Source organism: Peromyscus maniculatus, chromosome 2, assembly GCF_049852395.1.
Source record: "Peromyscus maniculatus bairdii isolate BWxNUB_F1_BW_parent chromosome 2, HU_Pman_BW_mat_3.1, whole genome shotgun sequence".
In the NCBI taxonomy this organism is placed as follows: Eukaryota; Metazoa; Chordata; class Mammalia; order Rodentia; family Cricetidae; genus Peromyscus; species Peromyscus maniculatus.
Genome location: NC_134853.1, coordinates 70,519,770 through 70,532,811, shown reverse-complemented (window position 1 = coordinate 70,532,811; position 13,042 = coordinate 70,519,770). Strand labels below are relative to the sequence as shown.

General features: G+C 48.0%; 1 long non-coding RNA gene across 1 annotated transcript; it reads right to left on the bottom strand.

The window, feature by feature from the left end:
• Positions 1-2,319: 2,319 nt before the first annotated feature.
• On the bottom strand, positions 2,320-12,724 carry LOC143271843 (uncharacterized). The gene is made up of 2 exons (XR_013049091.1): positions 4,264-12,724; positions 2,320-2,634 (listed from the first exon to the last, which is right to left on the bottom strand). It is a non-coding gene; the product is annotated as an uncharacterized LOC143271843 (long non-coding RNA).
• Between the last annotated feature and the right edge of the window lie 318 nt (positions 12,725-13,042).

Here is a 13,042-nt window from a genome sequence, read left to right as displayed (position 1 = left end):
CATTCCCCATGTTTTCGATTTTCCGTGTCACGGCTGTGAAGCCAAGAGTGTGTCTATCTGTTGTAACAAGGGGTATGTGATGACTCTGAAGCATATGCACAGAGCCCGGTAAACCATTTCAACCAGTCACGTTTCACAGAACCCAAGCCCAGCTCCCACCTCTGGGCTGTGTCTCATGAGCCTTTCCCTTGCGGGAACCGAGGCACCAAAAGACCAGAAAGGACTTTTGAGCTTCATGGAAGGTTCTAGGCTTGGCTCTCCTTTATAAGGTGGCTTAGGAATGACATGAAACCCTGTAACTCCCCCTTGTACCCCCCACTCCCATACGCACACCCTTTGCTGGCATGCGAAGCGTGCTCAGGAAAGGGGGGGGGATCCCAAGCCACAAAAACCACATTCCTTTTAAGGGCTGTCTGTGTACACACCTTGGACCTTTGACTCCATCTCCCTGGGGAGCAAGGGATTTGGAGGCCTTGTGTGTGTGTGGGTTGGGGGGTGTTGCTGGGGGGGGGGCTGTTGCTGTTGGGGGGAGGGGAGCTGTTGCTGTGGGGGGGGGGGTTGTTGCTGTGGGGGCGGAAGAGGACTGTAATGGCTCTTACACATTCCCACTCTGTGAGTTTCCCATTCTGGGAGCTCGTTCAGCTCTTGCCCTTTGGGGACTCTGTTTCTTTATCTCCAAAATTGGGCTGGTGAGCCCCAAGTCTGGGCTAACCTCATAGAACATAGGACAAAATGGTCCCCCTTATCCCTGGGATAACCAGCCTTTGCCATCTCACCAAACATAGCATCCGCTCATCCTAAAAACCCACAACATGACGAATGTATTAAAAAAAAAAATCAGAAAGCTAATGTTCACATGAAGAGTTCTTATAAAAAATAAGGGGGCTGGAGAGATGGCTCAGCAGTTAAGAGCGCTGGCTGTTCTTCCAGAGGACCCAGGTTCAATTCCCAGCACCCACATGGCCCCTCACAACTGTCTGTAACTCCAGTTCCAGGGTACTTAAAACACCAAAGTACATAAAATAAATAAATTGTTTAAAAAATTATAAAATAAATAAATAATAAAAAAAATAAGCCAGGCTTAATGCTCAAGCCTATAATCACAGCTACTGGGGAGGCTGGGGCAGAATGATTGCAAGTTCAAAGTCAGCCTGAGCAACTTAGTGAGACCCTGTTTCAAAATAAAACATACAGAAAGGACTGGGTATATGGCTCAGTGATAGAGTGTTTGCACAGTGTATATGAGACCTCGGTTTCAACCCCTCTTATCATGAAAGTAAATAAATAATAAGCTATTACAACAATTGGCAAAAGTCAAGAATGTATCTTCAGAAGAAACAACACAAAAGGCTAATACAGGTCTTCTGGGGCAAAGTTTTGGGACTGAACCCAGCCTGGTGCATGTCAGGGGAGTACTCCATTGCTGAGCCACACTCCCACACCCTCAGCCCTGTGCTTTTATGTCTATGCTCATTTTGAGGGTTAATAGACTCTCTAGATGGTGTTAGCTAACATTAATGGTAAAGCTTGACTTAACTGTGTCATATTCTGAGACAGGTACTCAGGCTTATGAAAATACCAGATGTCGATGGCAAAGAACTCCTGCCTACAGGAATGTGGTTCAAACCATGGCTTCCTCACCATGCAATGATGTGCTACTAAAATAGATGTGGTAGTTCAGAATGCAGAGCAATTGGAACTAATACGCTGGAGGTAAAAGGTAAATTAGGAGAGCCAGTTATTGGAGATCGTTGGCTTTTACTGCCAAACCTAAACATACGCATTGGCTGTAACTTAGCAATTGTATTCCTAAGCACGTGGTTAACATAACATGTGCATTCACCAGAAGACACTGAAGAAATGCTTACGCCAGCTAAAATGGCCCAAATCTGGAAAAGAGCCCACATGTCCATCAACAGCAGAATCAATAAAGAAATTGTGATGTATTTATACAGAGGTTTGCCATATATGGCAACAAGAGTAAATACGTTATTATATATAAATAAGTTGCTATATGTAACCTGAAAGAATTTCATTCATCTACTGCTGAATGAAAAGATAAACACAAAAGGAGGGCCCAGCCAGAGGTGCAAGCTCAGAGAGCCGGATGAGCTGAAGTCAACCCTGGAACCCACTGAAAGGTGGAAGCAGAGAACGGACACCACAAAAATTGCCTTTTGTCCTCCACATGCATGCCATGGCTAGTACACACACACACACACACACACTCACACACGCGCACACACACGCACGCACGCACGCACGCATGCATGTACTCACATAGGCACAATACTAATAAAATAAACTTTAAAACCCACAACTGTTGTACAGTCCACTGTATAATGTTCCAATAACAGGAAAAAACCCCAGAAATTAGAAGTTATGCCTGGATTACTTTGAGGGGAGGAAATTCCATAAGTAGGAGCCGTCCAAAGCAGGTTCTGAGGCACTTGAAACCTCACCCGGCCCGGACACAGACAGGATTGACAGATTGATAGCTCTTTCTCGTCTCCTCTCCGTTGGCGCTGGCTGTGAAAGTCAAGCTAGTGTGCAACCGTGCTGGGGGCTGGGGGCTGGGGGGTGTACTCACTCAGCCTGGCACATTGCCGCTTCTGCGCTGCTTCAGCCAAAAGTCTGTAAAAATGACACAGGAGAAGCATTTGAATGGCGTGGGAAGACAAGCTGTCAGGTTACAGAATTAGGTTGACGTAGATACAGAGAGAGTGGACAGAATGCCCGCAGCTCTTCCTGTAAGGGAGCCTCAGAAGCACATGCACCACATCTCTATACATGATATACTTCTGTATGACATCCAGATGCATAATGCCTCCTGTATAACATCTTTAGGGTAATCTATAAGTCACGGTAAAAGTGACCGATTCAGAGAACGGGAGAGACAGGGAGAATTTTTACTTTTTTTTTTTTTTGTATCTCATGAGATCTTACCTGTGTATAGATGCTCTCAACTTGATGCATAAACAAATAAATCAGATTAGAAAACAATTTATTTTGTGAGAATAAAGTAGTGGTGATGTTAATATAAAATGCTGGCCATGGAAACCTCCAGGCGATAAGATCATGGTTGCGTTTCATTTCCTGTTTTGTAAACCATCTGTATTTCTGCTGTCTTCTATTGTGATTTTTCTTTTCAGGGCTTGGGACCCAGGGTATTTTTTTTTTTTTTTAGAAAACAACCCCTCTATGGCTGAGGTACACCCCCAGCCAACACACTATTCCTTTGAGAATAAGAAAAGTCATAGTTTGTTTGCAATTTCAGTTTAAAAAAAAATCAGTGGTATGAGGTGAAATTTGCACAGTGTAAAATGAGGGAATCTAAAGAGAACGTTGAGCTCGTCTTACAAGGATATGTACACTTTGGTTGTCACTCAATCAGGACACGGCTCAACCCCCCAGAAAGTCCTCCCACACCCCTTTGCAATCAAGCCTTCCCTGCTAATCAGGCAGCAGCCAGTCACCCGAGTTTTTGGTACCCCAGCTTAATTTTGCCAGCTTTAGAAACTCCCAGAAATGGAAACTATGAGGTATGTATTCATTTATTTATGCATCAAATCAAATGAGGTTAAGACCTCATGGGATATGAAAGACTTTTCACCCAAAACAATGTTTTTGGAATTCATGTTTTCATATCAATGATTCATCATATACATATATACATACACACATATAGTGTATGTGTGTTACGAATGGGGATTAAGGTCTCAAGCTCCCTGCTTTCTGATCAGCCCGGTGAGACAGCATCACAGCCCTGCGCAGCCTCAGGAGCCGGGCGGGTTCTCTGGCAGCGCGAGGACCCGCGCTTCCCCCTCCGCTGGCGCTGGCGGCAGCGCCTGTCTCAGGTGAGAGCCACCCTGCTCGCTGCCATTGTTCTGCGAGTGACAGCCTCCCGGGCAAAAGCAGAGCTGTCAACCTGAGGGCTGTCAACTGCACACAAGAATTCCTTTCTTTGTCAGGCTGGGTGGTCTCGGTGGCTGCAGCGGCAACCTGCACAAAAGGTTTGGGAGAGCATCGTGCTCCTGCAGGAAAACATGCCGCCGCCACCCGGGTCTCTGAGAGAACCTTTATGTGAGCTCGGGATGAGCCCTTGTGCCCTTCCCTGGACCAGGACCAAATCCCCAGCGCAGCCTGGGTGAGGGCCCTCCCCTCCCCCCACCTCAGCACCTGGATGCTGCCTGGCATTGATTTCTCCCAGATCCTTGGTGATGGACAGTTGGAAGTCTCCTAGAGGTACCTGGCCTCACTCACCATCTTGGTCTCCAAGAAGGGAAGGGGGTCAGACGGAGATTGTCATTGCCCAGGTCAAATAGCCCCCCGATTCTGTCCAGGACAAGAAGCCACGTGCAGACGTTTTCCTCCTTGATGTGTGTTTGTACTACTCCCGGTCTGCTTTTGTTAGATGATGGCTCCCAAGCACAGTGTAAAGTACAATTTAATTTATAACTTTGCAGCCACTAGGAATGTGTTCCCTTGATGGGTCTCGTTTTGTTTAGTTTGGTGCCCTCTACTGGCTACGGGTGACAACAACCGTTGCACCTACCGCCAGGACCTTGAATATGCACGGTTATTTCTGAGGCTGAAGAACAAGCCTGTGGGTAATTTCATCCCCGTTTTATAGGTGAAGAAACTGAGGCTCGTGGAGAAGACATAACCTGCCCAACTGAGCTTGGTTGAAGCTCAGCAACGGATGGGATTCCATGTCCCCCTGCCTCTTAGTGCCTGCAGCACTTTCTCTTTAAGTGCCTATGAATGCCTCAATTGCCCCTTAGTCATCCCCGGGGAGACGGCTGCTGTGACAGAGATGTGTTCAGGACACAAGGCCAGCCCAGCCTGTGCTCGCTGCCCAGGGCTCTGGGGCACTGCCCAAGAAAGCCACAAGGTCCCCTAGGAAGCATCTTTTCTGGGCCACTTTCAACCAGAGTGAAAAGAAGGAGGTGGTGTGTTCCCACCCAGGGGGAAGGGACTACATCCGGGTGCCCTCTGCTCCGGGCTGTAGGAGGCAAGGGTTCACCAGAAATAACCAGAGAAAAGAAGATATATTCCTTCCTCCCCGGGGAGCTCACATCCATCCCTACTGGAATCAGCAGATGTTGTGCCAGTAAGCCTCGGGGTCAATGGGCGAATGAATGAATGGGTGAATTAATGAATGGCTCAACTGCTGAGCAGTGCAGGTCAGGGGTCGGGAGATGGTTTATGACAGGGAACTTGCCCTTGATGTAAGTGAAGGGTCTATTTCTGTTAGCTTGAGCAGTCTGCAGGTAGAGAAAGCTGTGTCCTAAGCCTGAGCTCCACGTGCCGGGCTAGATGAGCAGGGCTGAGAGGACCACGGAGGAGATGCTGGGAAGGGACAACAAGACAGCACACGTTTCTTACCTGTGGTGTCAACCACTGGAGACTGAAGGTTTCACACATAACCCTGCGTTTTTTCGCTCCCCTTTAACAAAGTGCAGGCCGTGGCCTCAGTGGGCCTGCTCCAGCCTGTCACTGCTGCCTGCCGCCTCCTTATTGTCCCCTTAAACTGAAGATGACTGGCAGGCACCATTTCACCTTGAGCATGTGCTATTTTTCTTTTCATGAAACAAAAACAATAGCCGGCATGGTGGCATACACCTGTAATCCCAGCTGCTCGGGAGGGTGGGGCAGGAGGGTAGCAAGTTCAAAGCCAGTCTAAGCAACCTCGCAAGGCCTTGCCTCAAAGGGAAATGTCCTAAAAGGGGTCTGAGTGGGAGTAGGGATGTAGTTTGGTGGAGATGCCCCATCCAGCACACCCAAGGCCTTGGGTTCTGGTTCCACCACTGCAAACACAAAGAATCAACAGACCTAAAGCCATTTTTCTTACCAGGTATTCATCAGAGAGAACTCAAGAGACAGGAGCCATGTAATTTAAGAAAGAGAGGACATTTCATGAAAAATTAAGTGGGGAGATGGCCCAGCCAGTTAGAAATGCATGGTATGCTAGCCTGGATACCTGAGTTTGAACCCCAGAACCTATGGTGGAAAACCAAGTCCCCAAAGTTGTCCTCTGACTTCCACATGTGCATGCATGAACACACACACACACACACACACACACACACACACACACACACACACACGCACACACACACGCACATATGCACACTCACACTAATAGTAATAAGAAGATAAAAATAAATAAAGCTGTAACAACTACAACATCATGCAGTCATACAGCAATCCCACTGGGTATATAGTAGATGTCTAGTGTTCTGACCATGAAGAAGCATGCAGGTCATATGGATGTTAATTGATTTAGTCATTCCACAACACACAGGGTCTTACTGTCACCCAGGCTCTCCTGGAACTCAGGGCAATCCTCCCACTTCAGCCTCCCAAGTGCTGGGATTACAGTGTTAGTCATCGTGCCCAGTTCAAAATAAATAAAAACTGTAAAGGGAGGGGCTGGGCATGTGGCCGTTTGTAGCATGCTTGCCACAGATGCTCAAAGCCCTAGGTTTGATTCCTAGCATCACACAAACCAGACATGGTGGTACATGTCCCTGATTCTTGGGAAGTTGATGTAGGAGGATCTGAAGTTCGAGGCTATTCTTGGCTATATGTTAAGCTTGAGGCCAGTCTGGGATACATAAAAAGGAAAACAAAGATAAAACACAAGTTTGAGGAAGTGAAAAACTTCCAAATAATTGAAAGATAAATGCCCAGCTTCCTAAGCTGCTTGCTGTTGAGTCTGAAATGTCTCAGACAGGTGGATGTATTCAACACTTCGTCCCCAGCAGGAGGGAACTTTATAGGGCAGGGCCTAGCTGGAGGAAGCAGGTCACCAGGAGTGTGCCTTTGGAAGTATATGTGGTACTGGGATGGACTGCAACTTTTGACACTGGGGGCCAAAGAAGTAATTCCAAGCCCCTTACATTGTTTGTACCAGGTGCTTCTGACACAGTGACAGAAAATCTAACACAGCTTTCTGCCAGCCTGAGCCCAGCTCCGCGCAGAGGAGTCAAGTGGCGTCTTGGAGGTCTTCTTGTTCATTTGGATCGGAATCTCACCCTGTTGCCATTTCTGTCTTTAACATATGAGAACTGTGGCTTCTGGAGGCAGATATGAACGTGGCCATAACATAACCAGCATCTGGGAGCTCACACTGCCTGTGGCCACAAAGGCCGAGCAGAGACAGCAGCTGAATCTGGAAAGCAAGCTTTAGTCAGAGAGCAGATAATCCCTGAAGGTAGCAGATTAGCATCTTAAATTTGATCATATTTACTCGTTTATTTGTGCATGCATGGGTGAGAGTGTGTGTGCATGTGCCAGGTGGGTCCCAGGGGTTGAATTCAGATCATCAGGCTCGGCAGCAGGCACCTTTACCTGCTGAGCCATCTCGCTGGCCCCAGATTACCAAGTTAAAAAGCAAGCAAGCAAACAAAAACCTGCCTTCCTTCTCATCTCCACCCAGGAAGCTTTGTAAGGATTGAAAGCGGGGTGGGAACAAAGGCTGTCAGTCATTCCAGAGCTCAGTCTTGCCCCTCTGGACAGTCACACTTTGGAGGCAATGCCTGTGACTCTTTCATTATTGTCCTTTGTATCCATGTATGCTTTCTTAGTTCCATGGGTGTCTGGGCTTGACACCCCTTGAAACACTGAGTTTAGTTATTATCTGGCAATGTCAACTTTGAACTTCTCCGGGGGCATCTGGGCTGCTAGGAAGAGTGCTTAACTGCAAATAAGCACTAAGTGTGCACATGCTAAAGTATTGTTAAGTGTAGAGACTTCTCTACCGCGAAGAGTACAGATGTGTCTTTCTAATACAGAATATGAAAGTGTCCCTCCTGTCCGGCATCCCTGGTACCCATTCAAGTGAGATGAACGTCCAGATGAATGAGAGCAAAATGACTCCCTGCCTCTGCCCCAAGGAAGCCCCTTGGCCATGTGGCACTCTAGTAATCTTTCGGATTGGCCTTTCCGGATTTTCTTGGTGGATAAGGGTTACTTAGCTCTTTCCTCTTCACCCTGGCCACACCAATGGCTCTCCCCCTCCGCAGGGGCTCCTCTAGAACTGCTACAGCATCCATATGTATTCTCTACAGTTGCTTTGGTAAGCATAGCAGTTCCTCAGAATGTTAGACATGGAGCCCTCACATGTTTCAGCAATCCATGCCTGTGTCTGTATCCACCAGAGACCACATATGCTGATACCTGGATGCTCACAGCAGGGGTTCCACCAGTGGATGAACGGATAAATAAAACATATGTCCACATAATGGAATGTTGTCAATAAAGAAAAGCGTTGATACAAAGTGCAATGTTGATGAACCTTTATGCTAACATGGATTGAAGCTGTATGCTAAGTCAAGGATGCCAGACACGGAAGGCCATGTGTTCTAGGACTCTGCTTATAGGGAGCATACGAGTTTGAGGACAGAAGAGACTGATGCTTGCTCAGGGCCATGGAGGTTCGAGCTGGAGGTGAGGGAAGTGACTATTAATGGCTGTGGGGTTTGTTTCTAGGGTGACAAGAATGTTCTAGAATGGATTCTGGTGACATTTGTACAACCTGTGACCATAGTGAACATGATTAGACTGTTTGCTTTAAAGGGGCAAGTTGGAGAGCATGTGAACTGTGTCTGAGCAGAGCTGGGGGCATTGCCCGTATGAGGGATTTATGTATGTGCTCAGGGTCCTGTCCTCAGCGGCTCATGGTGACAGCAAGGCACTCAACAGTAGGTTTGACAACGTCCACTCTAGGCCAATTCTGGTTCCTGGATGCCAAAGGATTCTGCCAGATTTCATCTTGTACCATTCAGAGGCTTAGGAGTTGTGGAAGGAGGGTGTGGGTAGTTGGAGGATGAGGCAGAGGGTGAGGGCTAAGTTTCAGATGAGCAAAGAAGTAATATCCAGGCAAAATATCCAGAAAAAAAAACCCCAAAGCGTAGAGAAGAGAGAGTGTAGCGCACGGCAGGTCTAGAAAATGCCGTTTCTGTCAGCTTGGCTAAAGAATTAAGTCCATGATGAGGGCTGACGGGAGCAGGTCCTCCAAAGACTGCTGGGCCCAGATGTGAACTTAAAGTCTACGATGAGAAGTCAATTAATGATGTCTGAGCAGAGGCCTGGGCAACGTTGTAGACAGTGCTGCAGCCAGCCCATGCAGAGGATGGATCACGAGGCGTCAGCCCGAGGCACCAGGTCAGAGGTTACCCAGGGACGTCAGCAAGGACGGCATGAGGGCAGCAGCAGTGGGCCCGGTAGGGACAGAGGCCGAGACACTCAGCCACTTTCTAGGCATGATGACAACTGCAAAAGCAAATGTATCTGCTAAGCATTGCACTCGGCAGCACGATTAACTATTAGGGGAGGCTCTCGCCAGTGACTACAAGTGGTCTGTGGTTTGAAGCTGCAGCCACCGTGTTATAAAGGTAATTGAAGGGAAATCCTCAGTTGGGGTAAGAAGAGAACAGGGACCCAAAAGCCTAACACTCCACTATGTGGCGGGAGGTCAAGCCTGTTAACTGGTGAACCCTAGACCATGATCCTTACCTGGTCTATGATAGGCAACAGTCCCTCTGGTCCAGGCTTGAGACTGACGCAGGCGTCTCTACGTTAAAGCACTCTGTTAGCCGCATGGGAGCTCCTGGCCTACCACTGCGCACTGACCCCGACAAGATAAACTAGTGAAACAGGTGCCAGGAAGACATGTTCTCGTGGAGAGACTTGAACCCAGCTCTCACTCTTGAGGGTTTGGTTTTACAGAAGTTCCGTGACATCTCCGTGTGTTACTTTCTCCTTTATGAACTGGGCCTAGAGAGTCCACTAGTGAATTAGTGTATTCTAAGTGCTAATTAGTGAATTCTAAATGCCTTAAAATGACCTGTGCACTCAGGGGGCTGAGGTTGGAGGACTGTGAGTTTGAGGCCAGTCTTTAGCACACATACATACGCAGCAGACCTTGCCTCAAAACAACCCAAAACCCTTGTGTATGGTCAGCTTCATGTAAATGTTGGCCATTATTGTTGTTATTATTAAAATAGAGACAGAGCCAGGGAGCAGTGGGAGAGCCATTGTAGGGTGTCTCCTGTCACCACTGGCATATAAGTAGAAGCAAGACGTTCTCGAGGCTCAGCTCTGCACTTGAGTTTCGGCGCTAGAGAGATACACAACTAGGCATATTCGCCATCAAATTAAATCGGTTGAATCCAGTGGCCGTTTGCTAAGCAGTTCCTGCGTGCTGTATTATACATGAGGTCATATACCAATGCCACGGTGTGTTCTCCTAGTGTGAAGGATGTCACGGATGGTGAAGGTGAGCACATTAAGGGGGAAAGCCTCAGGGAATCAGAGGAAAAACAGCCCCGTCACGCACGTGGAGAAGAGGTCCTGGCAAGGCCCTGCCAGTTTTCTCGTCCCCCTTCCTGGATTCCCTTCTCCAGCGCCTGCCCTCTTTCAGTTCCACGGGGGCTTTCAATGCCCTGTCCTTTGTGCAGCTTCCTCGTTAAGGCAGGATCTGTGGGTCTGGGAGGTGAGAGGGGTCTGATGTGGGAGGTGGAGGCAGCCACAGCCTCCCCGAGACGGGACGGGGAGAGGCAGGGACACGGTTCCCGGTTTGTTACCCTTGTCTTTCTTCCTTTTGTGCCCCCACCGAGGTGACTCACGCGCTTCGCTCTGGGCAAATCCCATAGCCTTTGTCAGCCTGTGGGATGTACAGATCAGGGCACGTCCTCCTCCTTTCTCTGAGGAGGGAGCCTGCTTTGGGCTCCGTGGAGGCGCCAGCTCACGGTTCAGACCCGATTCCGTGAAACTCTATCACAAAACGTCCTTGTGCCCAAGGAGAGGGAGTCACCTGGAGAGGGAGAGCAGCAAGTGTCCAAGACTTTCAAAACACTGGGGCCCACGAGGCCTCCAGGCTGCACACTGCATCCTGCCAGATCCAGTGCTTTGTTGGGGAGAGGATCCTAAGCACCGATCACTCTCAGAGGTTATTTTAGGGGGAACGCTGTTACCCCATTCCCTAGAAATATGCCTTAGCCACCAAGTCAGAACCGTGCAGAGTCTAGGGAGGTCATCAACAGGTGCTGGCACCTGAGATTTGGTACCTAGGTGGTGGTGGTGGTGGCAGCAGCGGCGGCGGCGGCAGCCGTGGTGGTGGTGGTGGGGGAGGGTGTTTATAAATTTGTGGTGTTCAGATTCCCTGCTCTGGCCAGAAAATACATTCATGAAGTTGTGCAATCCTCAACACTGTCTGGTTCTAGAAGTTTCAACACCCCCAGAAGGACGCCCCATAGCTACTAAGCAGCCTCTCCTCCCAGTAACCCTAACATGCTTTCTATCTTGGTGGGCTTGCTTATTCTGTGGGTTTCATCTAAATGCACTCATATGCGATGGCCTTTTTGTGAGTGTCTTCTTTCTCTTAAAGAGAAACATTTTCAAGGTTCAGCCATGTTGTAGTATAGATCAGGGCTTCATTATTTTCCATGGCTGAAAAAGTTCACTGTCTGGTAATACTATACTTTGTTTATCCATTCATAAGTTGATGGACATTTGGGTAGTTTCCAGCTTTTGGTGACTGGGAACAGTGCTGCTGTGAACATGGCCTCTGGCATATTACTCCAAAGCACGGGGAGAAACAATGTGCATTTCCTTTCCAATGCCATCTTGCCACACAGGAGGAATCACTGTCATATCCCTAGCTGGATGAAAGGCTTCCTGGGGCTGGAGAGATGGCTCAGAGGTTAAGAGCACTGGCAGCTCTTCCAGAGGTCCTGAGTTCAATTCCCAGCAACCACATGGAGCTCACAGCCATCTATAATGGGATCTGATGCCCTCTTCTGGCATGCAGGTGTACATGCAGATGGAGCACTACATACATAAAATAAATCTTAAAAAAAAAAAAAGAAAGAAAGAAAGAAAGGTTTTCTGAAACTAGGGGTTTCTTCTGTGTCTAGAGTGGCCAGTCCGTTGTCATGGGGCTGCCTGGCTTCCCATGTGGTTATGGCTTTGGCTCTCCACCCATGCCCCACAGCTGATGTTGGGCTACAGACTGTGTCCTACTTCCCTCTGCTGCCTTCCTGTTTTCTCATGCTTTTTAGATGTCACGCCGTCATTCTTCATTCCCGATGCTCTTCTCCACACTCTCTTTACCGTTGGAGACAGTGTCTCCTGTAGCCCAGGCTGGTCTGGAACACACTGTGTGACCAAGGAGGACCTTGAAGTCCTGATTCTCTACCTGCCAAGTGCTGGGATTACAGGCATCTGTCACTATGCTTGGTTTCTGTCCTTGAAATACAGCCCCTCTTTTGCCAGCCTCACCTTTTCTCATCCGCAGAGTCGCACTGAGGAAATCGTAGCCTGGCACCTTAACCCAGGGGCCTCTTTTTGTTCCCGTGAACTCACCTTCTTGATAATGTCCTTTGAGGTGCCAGAGTTTTAAACTTTGACATACTAATTAATTTTTTTCTTTTGTGGCTTGTGCCTTTGGTGCTATGGAATTGGAGACTTTTTTCACCTGGACAAAATAAGTGGATGGGGAGGGAGAGTAATCTGACAAAAAGAGAACAGAGTGGCTTGAAATATTTTTATCATCTATTCAGTCAAACGATCTCAACAGGTACCTGATTTAAATATACTGATATGTAAATAACATATATGACCAATACCTTAGAACTACTGGTATACACTTCCTGAACTCTAGCCCCTGAGCATCAGTGGAGATACTCCGTGTGTCAGATTGGTGTTTCCAAAAGTCAGTCTTTTTTTTTTTTTTTTTTTTTTGGTTTTTCGAGACAGGGTTTCTCTGTGTAGCTTTGCGCCTTTCCTGGAACTCACTTGGTAGCCCAGGCTGGCCTCGAACTCACAGAGATCCGCCTGGCTCTGCCTCCCGAGTGCTGGGATTAAAGGCGTGCGCCACCAACGCCCGGCTTCCAAAAGTCAGTCTTAAGTGGTGAATGTAGTTATTAGGTTTAATACTGTTTGGATTTAATTACGTTTTATGTCATAAGGACCAGGCAAACATGTTTGGAAAGCATGCAGTGTTTCTTTGTTCTGCTGATCACATTTTCGGAAG